We start from the raw sequence: 12,503 nt of genomic DNA, 5'->3' as shown, positions 1-12,503 counted from the left end.
GTATTACTACATTGATAGTACCCGCCACTGCACACTGCAGGTGGCGGGTGCTTGTCACCGTCACTTTATTCTTTATTCTTTTAGTGACCCGTTTGAATAAAGGAAGGCCTGGCCACACATTGTGACTGTTGGAGTTCCCATTTGTGTCTCTCTCTCTCTCTTCTTACTCTTGCTCTCCGCCATAGCTCACTTCCAAGCAAAGCTTCGATCCTTCTCACCTTTCACTCGATGCCATCTCCGCGATGCTTAAGGGTGATTACTAGATCAAGAAATCCTATGGGCCCTTGACTAAGTATATCCCATGTCCTGAAGACGAGCGAGATTGGATGCATGTTCTTGCTACCATCGACCTGTCGTTCTCAGATAATGAGGAGTACGAGCAGACCATTAAAATGATTGCCGAGCCCAAGGGTGCACCCTTGGTACCAATCTACATGATGGTAAGAAACCTTCGTAGAAGACCCAACCCTGTCACTTTCCAAGTGCCAACCAATAGGAGGGAAATCCAAGAGATTTTAGAGTATTTGACTAGCAAGCGGGCTGGCAATCCAGCAGCAAATTTCAAGCCACTCCAAGATCTCTTAAACGAACCAAGGTGGAAATGGACCAGGGTGCATGCCTAAACCTTAAGTACAATTGGGCCCTAGTCCCCGATCAAAGACACGAGACATATCCAGACCTAGGAGACGACATCAGTCAGACGAAGATGCTTTCGATGATGAATACAAGGACTGCCGCTTCTTCAGTTATTATGAGAGTGAGGGTGAGATAGATACCATAGAATATAACACCGAAGGATGAGAGATAGAACATATACGGGAAGACTCCATGCCACAGAGAAAGAACATCTTCAGGATAGAGCAAAGGGTCATGCGCGTGGATTATGACCTCATTTGGTTGGAACATATAAGAGCCATAGATCAAGCAAGCCTAACCCAACCAGGTACCACGTCAGTGCTTAGAATAGGGGAGACTACCTTGTTTAGTGAAGATGGGAGTTCGATTCTGAGTCGGAAGTGAGTTCAGAGAGTGACCCACAAATACCAAGGCCTCCCAAGACAAGATGTACCAAGGGGAGCCTACCCGTCCACCTGAGACGCAGACGGTTGAAAGAAGAAAGGGCAGAATAGTCTAAGGATGCGCAAGCGGATGAACAATGAAAACCATAGGACCTTGCTAAGAGATTCACGAAGTTTAAAAAGGGTGATAGGGTAGTAATCCTGTCGGATGCCAAACGTCAAGGGTAAGTAAGTGAACCCATTGAGGGACCTGCCAAAGTCGAGGAGGTAAACCTAGCCCAGGAAGGGAAAACACCCTGACCTATCTTTATTGCCGATGACCTAACGAAGGAAGAGGAGACAAGTCTCATTGCCCTCTTAGGAGAGTATATAGACATGTTTATTTGGTCCTTAAAAGAACTCAAGGGGGTAGATCCAAGTGTAGTGACTCATAACATACCCATGACGCCAAATGCAATGCCCGCCAAGCAACGTCCATACCCTATGAATCCAAAACACGCTCATACGGTCAAGGAAGAGATCGACAAGTTGATGAGAGCGGGATTCATCTACGAAATTGAGCACACAGACTAGATATCACCCATAGTCATTGTAATGAAGAAAACGGAAAGATTAGGGTGTGAGTCAATTACAAGAAGGTGAATGCTGCCACTAAGAGGGACAACTACCCATTGCCATACATTGAGCACATGCTCGAGAGAGTGGCGGGCAAAGAGGCCTACAATTTTCTAAATGGCTTCTCTGGATACATGTTGGGGTAAAGGCGCCTCCGCCGTGCTGCCCCATGTATTACTACACTGACAGTACCCGCCACGTTGGGGTAAAGGCGCCTTCGCCGTGCCGCCCCGTGTATTACTACACTGACAGTACCCGCCACTGCACACTGCAGGTGGCGGGCGCCCGTCACGTCACTTTATTCGTTACATTCATTTTAGTGACTAGTAAATAAAGGAAGGCCCGGTCACACATTGTGACTGTTGGAGTTTCCATTTCTTGTCTCTCTCTTTCTCGCTCTTGCTCTCCCGCTATAGCTCGCGTGCAAGCTTCGATCCTTCTCACCTTTCAACGGGTATCAAAGCAGTATTTTTTATGCTGAAATATCCTGATTTGGTGTACCACACCTATTACTAAGTGGGCAACATCTTTTGGCACACTTTTCTTGCCATTTGGAGCTCATTTTAGTGGATTTTGGGCATTTTTTGCAGTAAAACAACCAGCAATTTTACATTGTCTGTGCATTTCCAGCCTGCATTATGGTGTCCTATTCGACTGATAATGCCATATTTAACATCACAAAGTTGGATGGTACCAACTACTCTTATTGGAAGAGTCAAATTTGGCAGGTCTTGGTGCAGAAATCTCAGATTAAGCCACTTCGGTTGAGCGGGGAGCAACCTGAAACTATGGACAATGATGATGGCTTGAACTTGATGAGCTATGCAAGTCCATGATTGTATTATCTCTCACTAAACAGGTACATTATAATGTATTTGAGGAAGCACAGAGTGCATGGGATCTATGGAATAAGATCAAGAATCTTTATGATAAGAAAAGTCCGGCGAGTCAGATGTACTGGTTGAAGCAGCTTATGGATCTGCGCATGAAGGATAATGCGACTATGTCTGCTCACTTGAGCCAGTTCCATGCTATACTGAAGAACCTGACTTCGCAGGATATCACCTTTGGAGAGGAAGTAACTCCTATTTTCTTGCTTGGGACTCTGAATGAGTCATGGGATGTATTCCGCACTGCCCTATGTGCCTCTAGTGCTACTTTGAAACTGAATGATGTTGAGAGTGCTCTTCTGCAAAAGAGGTTAATCGCAAAAACTTGGATGCCTCTCGTGTTTCACATGCTTTGACAATTAGAGGCAGGAATGACAAGAATGATCATGGTCATGGCTGTGGCCGTGACTCGCAGAAGGGTTGGTCTAAATCTCGTGGAAAGTCGCATGGGCGCAACGCTAATGTCACTTGTCATCATTGTGGGAAAAAGGGCCATATCAGACCACAGTGTCATGAGTTGCGCAATGAGAAGCACAAGGATAAGGGGAAAGAGAAAGTGCAGGAAAAGTCCTCTGATCGCAGCATAGTACCTGCGAAGTCCAGTGTCAAGATTGAATAAATTAATGTCACGCAGACCGAGGATTCCGATGGTAGTGATGAGTTCATACTTGCAACTAGTTCTTCTGATGCCTCACACTTGATTGAGACACCTAGTATGTATGCACAGCGCTGGTTATTGGATTCAGGTGCGTCCTTCCATGTGACACCTTACCGTGAGTGGTTTCACTCTTACTGTACTGTATCTGGATCAGTCAAACTTGGAGATGATAGGTCTCTTGATATTGTGGGCTGTGGAGATATTCAGTTGCAGTTTTCCACTGGTAGTTCCTTTTTGCTCAAGGATGTACATCATGTACCTACGCTTACGCGCAGTCTTATGTCTGCAGGACAGTTGGATGATGTAGGGTTTCATGTCTGTTTTGGGAATTCTGCCTGGAAGATTACCAGAGGCAGACTTGTACTTGCTAGAGGTGCCAAGGCTGGCAGCCTCTATCCTCTTGTTGTATCTGGGTCTTTTGTAGACCATGTTTTGGCAGTGGGCTCTATCCCACATGTATCACTTTGGCATGCCCGTTTGGGGCATATGTCTTTGAAGGGAATGAAAATGTTATCTGGTTTGCAGTATCTTCTGCCTTTGGACTATGCACGCTTTGACTCGTGTGATCATTGTCTTTATGGTAAGCAGAATAGGTCTACGCATAAGAAATCGGGTAGGCCATGCATGAGTGAGCCCTTGGCTTTGGTGCATTCAGATGTTTGTGGGCCCATGCCGTGTATGTCTATGGGTGGCGCGAAGTACTTTGTTACCTTCATTGATGATTTTTCTAGGAAAGTGTGGGCTTATCCCATAAAGCAAAAGTCCGATGTCTTGGCAGTCTTTCAGCGTTGGCTTGCTCTTGTTGAGAACCAGACTGGGTATAGGCTGAAATGCCTTATGACTGACAATGGGGGAGAATATGTCTTACGTGCTTTTGAGCAATTTTGTGATGATAGGGGTATTAAGCGTCAGTTGACCGCCCCTTACACCCCCGCCTAGAATGGTTTGGCTGAGCGCATGAACATGACTATTCAGGAGTGTGTCCGCTCTATGCTTAGCCATGCAGGCCTACCATAGAGCTTTTGGGCTGAGGCAGTTAGTACGGCAGTGCATGTCATAAACCAATCGCCTTCTAGTGGATTGGATTTCCAGGTTGCAGAGGAAATTTGGGCTGGTAAGCCATCCTCTTATGCGCATCTCCATGTCTTTGAATGTGAGGCATTATGCCATGTGCCCAAGGACAAGAGGAGCAAGTTGGATCCAAAGAGCATTAAATGCATCTTTCTTGGTTATGCTGATTCAGGAGAGATGGACTATCGCCTATGGGATCCACAGGCGCGGAAAATAGTACACAGCCATGATGTAGTCTTCCATGAAGACAAGATGCACAGGCAGCCTGAGAAGGTGGTTGAGATCCGCAAAGTGATCTTTCAGGAGGAGCCTAGAGCTCCTCCATAGCCAGTTGGACAGCCTACAGCTGGCAGATGCTCATGGTCAGGGTGTTGGACAGGCAGCTGGGCAGGCAACAGAGCCTGCAGTGAGACGGTCTGCTAGAGACAGACGTTCACCTGATAGATTTCAGCTCTCTATGCATTATGTTTTGGTTACAGATGCAAGAGAGCCTTTCACTTATGATGAGGCTATGCGCAGGGGTGACAGTAACTCCTGGGAGAGGGCTATGTAGTCTGAGATTGACTCCTTGCATAAAAATGAGACTTGGGATTTGGTTGCCTTGCCTAAGGGCAAGAAGGCTTTGCCATACAAGTGGGTGTACAAGCTGAAAAGTACCCCTGGACACCCCAAGCCGGCATACAAGGCTAGATTCGTAGCAAAGGGTTTTAAACAGGAGCATGGTGTAGACTTTGATGAGATCTTTTCTCCTGTGGTTAAGATGACCACCCTGCGCTTGGTCTTGGCTTTGGTTGCTCAGCTTGACTTAGATCTATATCAGATGGATGTCAAGACGGCTTTCTTACATGGGGACTTGCATGATGAGATCTATATGGAGTAGCCTAAGGGCTTTGCAGAACCTGGCAGGGAGCACCTAGTGTGCAAGTTGAAGAAAAGTCTTTATGGCTTGAAGTAGGCATCTAGGGAATGGTATCATAAGTTTGATGCCTTTATGCAGTCACAGGGCTATAGCAGGAGTGCTATGGATCCGTGTCTTTACACGAAGAAAGCCCGTGATGGTTCATTGCTTATTTTGGTACTCTATGTGGATGATATGCTGATAGCAGGGAAAGCTCATGATGAGCTAGATGCTCTTAAATCTCAGCTAAAGAAGAGATTTGAGATGAAGGATTTGGGACAGGCCTCTCACATACTTGGTATGCGCATTGGACGCGACAGGCATCAGGGACTCCTCTACTTGTCATAGAGGGAGTATATTCATAAAGTCCTTGAGCGCTTCCGCATGCAAGACGTAAAGCCTATTGGTTGTCCATTGCCTTCTTATGTGAAGGTATCACAGGCCGATTGTTCACAGACAGATGAGCAGAGGGCGGAGATGGCCCAGATCCCTTATACTTCAATCGTGGGTAGTTTGATGTATGCCATGATAGCCACTCATCCAAATATTGCCTTTGCAGTTGGTGTTGTGGCACGCTATATGGCTACACCTGGCAGGAAACATTGGGATGCCGTGAAGGGTATCATGAGGTACCTGAAGGGCACAACAGATATGTGTATTTGCTATGGCAGCCAGGATACAGGGGTCATGGGGTACACTGACTCCGATTATGCAGGACATGCAGATAGTAGGAAGTCCACTTCTGGCTATGTATTCACCTATGCTGGAGGTGCTGTCTCTTGGATGTCCAGGGTTCAGAAGTGTACGGCTTTGTCTACCACTGAGGCTGAGTATGTTGCAGCCACTAAGGCTTGCAAGGAGGCCATATGGCTAGGCCATCTAGTTGCTGACCTTGGGATTGATGCTATACCTACACTGCATTCGGATTCTATGAGTGCCATTCAGTTGGCTAAGAATCCGGTCTTCCATGTGAAGACGAAACACATTGAGGTGAGGTATCACTTCATACGTGGTGTCGTGGAGGACAAGTCCATTGACCTTGTCAAGATCTCCACCGACGAGAATCCTGCAGATCTGCTCACGAAAAGCCTCACTATTGAGTGCTTTGCCTTCCTAAGGAGATTGATGGGCATTGGATGAGATGTTGCCTTTCCTCATCCCTTGTACCTATGTATAGTTGTACTATCTTTGTCTTTTCTTTTCTCTCTCACTGGGGCAGATTCGCCTTTAAGTGGGAGGTTGTTGGGGTAAAAGTGCCTTCGCCGTGCCACCCCGTGTATTACTACATTGACAGTACCCGCCACGTTGGGGTAAAGGCGCCTCCGACGTGCCGCCCCGTGTATTACTACACTGACAGTACCTGCCACTGCACACTGCAGGTGGCGGGCGCCCGTCATGTCACTTTATTCTTTACATTCATTTTAGTGACTAGTAAATAAAGGAAGGCCTGGTCACACATTGTGACTGTTGGAGTTCCCATTTCTTGTCTCTCTCTTTCTTGCTCTTGCTCTCCCGCCATAGCTCGCGTGCAAGCTTCGATCCTTCTCACCTTTCAATACAATTAGGTGCAGGTGCATCCTAATGATAGGCATAAGACTGCATTCGCCATTGAGTGGGGTGTCTTTGCCTACATAATCATGCCCTTCGGGTTGACTAATGCTCCAGCCACCTTTTAACGCCTTATGTGTCATAAGTCTTTGTAGACGACTTGTGTGTTCACTCGACCTAGAGGGAACGCTTAGATAGACTCCCAGTAGTCTTTTAACGGTGTTGCCTATATCATCTCTCTCTGAATCCCTTAAAGTGCCAATCCTGGGTAAAGTACAGATGCATCCTAGGGTACATGGTGTCGAAGAACGGCATTGCCACGGAGTTTTCAAAAGTCAGGGTCATTGTTTATCTCCACCCCCAACCAACTATAAGGGAGTTCAATGCTTCTTAGGCCATAGGATGTATTATTGACGGTTTGTGCTGAATTATGCATTGATTGCTAGACCTCTGTACAAATGGTTGATTATATTCGAATGAACTGAAGAATGCCAACATGCATATGAGGAATAAAAAAATGTCACGCATCCCCATGTCACTGGACAAGGCATCGTAGATGATTTGCCAGATGTACATGTGCTTAGCCTGTCTAGCGAGAGAGATTTATTTCGAGCCGACTTGATGCCATATTGGGCAGACGACATAGTCCAAGTGCTTGAGCATGGACTACTTGAATGACCAACAGAGAAAGCCTGACTTAGACGACTCATCCTCAAGATCCAACCCTATCAGTTGATAGCAGGTCAGTTGTATAGGCTAGGGCAAGACGGATTGTTGTGTAGATATGTATGTAAGTACGAGATACACGAAGTGCTCTTAGAAGCACACAACGGAATCGTTGGAGGACACTTTAGCGAAGAAACGATAGCCCGCAAGGTGCTGTAGTCTCAATTGTGGTGACCCACACTTTTTTGCGATGTGGCACGATTCGTTAAGAATTGTGACGAGTGTCAACGAACAAAGGTCCTGATTCGCAAGGATCAGATGGAGCTAACCCCAATAATTGCACGACAACCCTTCGAAAAGTGGGGAATTGACTTTATAGGTCCTATTAGTCCTACGACACAATACTCTCAAGCCAAGTATATCATTGTAGCCACTGACTATCTAACGAAATGGGTAGAAGCAAGGGCTACGAGAAAGAATGACGTGAGAACAATTGCCAAGTTCCTATGGGAGCAGATGATCTCACGATTCGGCTGTCCCATCAATTTGGTTAGCAACTAGGGTGCACACTTAATTAATGAAGTAATTACACATCTTCTAACCACCTTTCTAATTATCAATCAAAAATCCTCGCCATAGTACCCTCAGACAAACAGCCAGGCGAAATCCACAAATAAAATTCTAGTAAACATCGTAACCAAGGTAGTTTTTGCTTCGCGTAGTGATAGGATAACAAGTTGATGGCAGCCTTGTGGGCTTACCGCACAACCTACAAAATGGCTGTAGGCCAGATGCCTTTTAGGCTGACCTATGGAAGTGAAGCAATTCTACCTGTAGAGTTCTTCGTTCCTAGCCTGAGGATCGCACTTCACAAATGATGGGAAGGGAAGGAAGCATGGACAAAACGTCTAATTGAACTCGAATGCCTCTCGAAAACTTGCCTTCTAGCTACCCATGCGCTTATATGCAAGAAAGCACGACGCAAAAGCTGGTTTGACAAGCATGTCAAGCAGTGCAACTTTGAACAGGGCAACTTAGTGCTCTTGTACTCAGTTAAGGGGCATAAATAGAAAATGAAGTTTAAAGGTTTAGGGCGTTTCAAGGTTTGTGCCATCAGCCAAACCGGTGGTGTCAAACTCGAGACTTTGGAAGGCGAGGGCATAGGCTTCTTCAATGGCACTCACATCAAGAAGTACTACCCTCCCACACATCCTTTGCACGAACCACCAATTTTAGAACCCTTGGTAAAAGTACGAGTAGCCACAATCATGGAGATTGACGATGAAGATGAGGAAGCTGTAGAACCTGCTTACCTCCACATCACGGTCACTGCCAAGCAAACATGCACTGTCAATGCCTTGATCGATGAGGGAGCTGATCTTAACCCATGATTATTGGACCCATATTGCCAAACCACAACTACAACCCACTACCGCCAAATTGAGCCCATATGGGGACCAATCATACGCACTCCTAGGGAAATGCAGGGCCATAGTTTCTATCAAGTCTGAGAGCATACCAATGATATTTTATGTGTTGCCAAATGCTAAAGATGTATGCACATAATAGCTACTGGGTTCAACCTTCAAAAACCAAGCTCATTGCAATTTGATTATGAGTCGCAACGTATCCACTTAGCCATTGGCAATGTCCACATAGTGACAGCTTTCAGCAAGGGCTGCGCAACTCCTACGAGACCCACAGGTAGAAACACATTCAGCCAAGTCCAAGGAGGGGGGTTGTGATTTGTCACAACCCCCCAAGCCTCTATGCCAGCAACCTGTCAAGGCCAAAGTCAATGCCCATGAACCCCAGTTAAGGTGGGTACCTAAACATCGGAGCCTGTTGCCGAAAAGCAATTGGCCACTCCTTCACACGGCTAAGAATGCAACCTCAAAACCTAGGAGGCCAAAACAAAGCTACAGATAGTGATGTATGGTCAAGCCGCAATGGGTTCCTAAGACCCTATTATAGGCGCAAGGCTATTATGAGGGTAATGCTTGGATATGGATCCCTAAGGCTAAAACAGCCAAGAGCATTGATCAAACGCCACCCTCACGTGTAACCATACCCAACCATACAACATGTCAAGGCCTAAAGCCGCAGAAGCCTCGAGACACCAAGCCCATCAACTCACAATTGATTATGCCCATGAAGACCAATGAGGTCTACCATCCCAAATCTTAGCTTGCTACTCCTGAATAACTCTACCAAGACTCAGAAAGCTACATCCGCAAGTAGTGGTGCCCCATTAGCAGTCTAGTTAGGCAAGGGACCCAACCACAATCTCAGGGACAACTGAGCCCATAACCATCTGTTGGGCTGCCAAACTCTCTAGTTCTGTCAAACCTCAACCACCCACACGTCTTAGACCCTCCTATGAGCGAAAATCATTCTTGACATTGGGTGTAGATCTAGTCAAAGACACAGGGGATGACATGATCGCTTGCCTCAAATGCTTAGATGCCATATTCATGTTGCTGGCTTTGAGCTATGACCGCTGGGACTTGGACCTGTTGCAAGAGCCCTTTGCGCGACAGAAGTTCGAACAATGCCTTGTTCATGGGATACACTCAAATTCGCATTTGTCAAAGCACCCCACTCAGTGCAGAGTTGCTCTGCACTGAGATATCTATAGAGCAAGCCATCAAACAACGTCTCATTACGTCATACGATAAGCGAGCTACTTCTGATATCACTAACTAAGAAATTGAGGAGTTGAAATAGCTTGCTGAAACCGAATCCCCGCTCTTATGGAATTGGTATGCTCTTCGATTGCAATGGGAACTCAAAGGATACCAAATGATGACCAACGTTGAGTAGCGATGTGCAATCAAGACATGGAGTATGACCCAACTTATGTCACTCCAACTTCATGTCTCATTGGAGGGTTGGCTGCATGGATGATGGGGAAGCTCAACAAAGGCTCATCATTAGCATGAGAGGTTTCACCGACTTCATGGGTAGAAGGGGGAATACCCTTGGATCCAAGAATGCCCCATAGAAAATGTAGAGGCTCTAGTGGTGGAGGCTGTCGAGACTTGAGCTTGGATTCATTTGCCTTTTCTTGGGCTAGAGTGGTAGTTAACTGAGCTACAAGAGTGATGAGCTACTCTAGGGTTTTTTGAGTCCTAGAGTTTGAGAGGGTCCATTTTCTCAATTGCTACATCAAATTTTGACATCATTTGGTGATGGTAGGTAACCATGTCATTATGCCTCTCCATGTGACGAAGCTCATGCCAACATAGAGTGTGGTTGAGAAGGCTGTAGGGATCCATATAGGGCACTTCCTCATGTATATCACCATGATAATCTTGTGATGAGCTAGGTTTATCATTCATTGATGTCATGGAGTCCCTAACCTCCCTCTAGACCTTTTCATGGGCCTTACTTTTGCCTTTCTAGCTAGCCATTTAGATGCAGTCCACAAGACCCATTTTTAGTAAATAGGGTGTAACTTTTGGTGGGAAACTTTGATCTGTGAGGTTTTTGATTCAAATCAAAGGGTAGAAAGCGCTCTTTGAGACGAGCTATTAAAATTTTTGAGAAATAAATGATTAGAAAATTTCACAAGTGGATTTCCGTGCATGTCTTGGAGTGGTTTGCACCTTCTCCATAGTGACCTCAATGCATAAAAATGGCCATAAATTTTAGAGCATAACTCTGATTGGGGAGATTTTTTATTTAAACTAGAGGGGAAAAATCCCTCTTTGAGACGAGATATAGGTTTCACTCTAGATGTAATATAGAATTTTTTGTAATTTGATCTTTGTGACTATCCCTAAATGAATGTCACTAAAACATTGTCTATTCCTTTTTCCAATTGCATTGTGTAAATGGCTCATGGATTGAGAGACTTGAACATCATCATAAAAAACATCTTGGGCATACTAAGCATAATCTCAAGTACATTTACATGTCCATTTTCTCTGTTATCAACTACATAAGTGGATCTTAATGCTATACATCTTCGTTGGACTGCATATATGTCAAGTGACATACATGGATGCCATGAGCATTGAAAGGGTGTCCAAATGGGAGAATTTTCATCAAAAGTGGGGTTACCATGGAGTTTACCTACACATGCATACATGTAGGGCTTCGGATCATTGGGAGGTGGGAAAAGTTTCCTTGGGACCAGGTTGTGCACCCCTTTAGGGTCTTAAGTAGTAAGTGAGGGTCACCTCTCTTTTGGCTTATGACCTTGCCTAGCATTGGCCTTTTTTCTCGATTAGAGTATATATGGTAGACATTTTTACTTAAGAAACTAACATGAGGTGCATTGGAAAGGAAGCATTGGATCTTTTCATGAGATGCAAGGATGAAACAAGAGCTTGGGTAGGGCTTATCTTGGTAGTCCAGTGACTCATTGTTGTTGCTCACCTTACAATGGCTTACTATCTATTTGGGATTCATCCAAAGTATATAAGATTAGGGAAGAGTCAATGTTAGCAAAAGCATTTGATTTAGAGTTAAACATGATGCATTGAAAGGCAAATGGATCACTGATTTCAGGTAGGTAACATGTATACAATGAAGGAAGGATTTAATTAAGAGAGCATACATAACTGTAATCTCTCCAATAAAAAGAATTAAGCTCAAGAAGTGGATTAAAATGAGAGATTAAGATTGGATTGACATACCTCTTCAGTGTTTAGGGAAGATAGATGAAACATGATCCACCATGATGCCAAATTCTCCACCAAGCAAGTCCGGTTGATTAGAGCACTCCAATGGATGAAACCTTCAAGCATTTGATGCTTCCACTAGTAGGAACTCCTGTGCTTGTGCCCAAGCTTAATATTCAATAGTGGAAAGCTTCAAAGGGAGCTTTCATGGCTACCCACAAGAAATTCTTGCATACTAGGCTCCATGCCTTCAATTCAAGTAAGAGGGGTCAAAAGGGGCTGAAGGATCTCTTGAGGGCTGAATTACCAGGGGTTGTGGCCTACTTTAAGAGCTTGGACTAAGCTTTAATTGTTGTTCAAGGTAGGATATAGTAGTGAACTGAAGTTTTAGGAGGTGGTACCTCAAATATTGAGGAATGAGGGCCAAGACTTGGTCAAGGAAGTGAAGGAAGATTGACAATGCCATGGGGAAGCACTAGGAAGGCTGAATAGAGCTGGGAATGGGGCAGC

The sequence above is a fragment of the Lygodium microphyllum genome, chromosome 29 (genome assembly GCF_053477565.2).
Source record: "Lygodium microphyllum isolate KBCC chromosome 29, Lygodium_microphyllum_v1.1.10, whole genome shotgun sequence".
NCBI classification, from domain to species: Eukaryota; Viridiplantae; Streptophyta; class Polypodiopsida; order Schizaeales; family Lygodiaceae; genus Lygodium; species Lygodium microphyllum.
Note: the sequence above shows the minus strand (reverse complement) of the source record.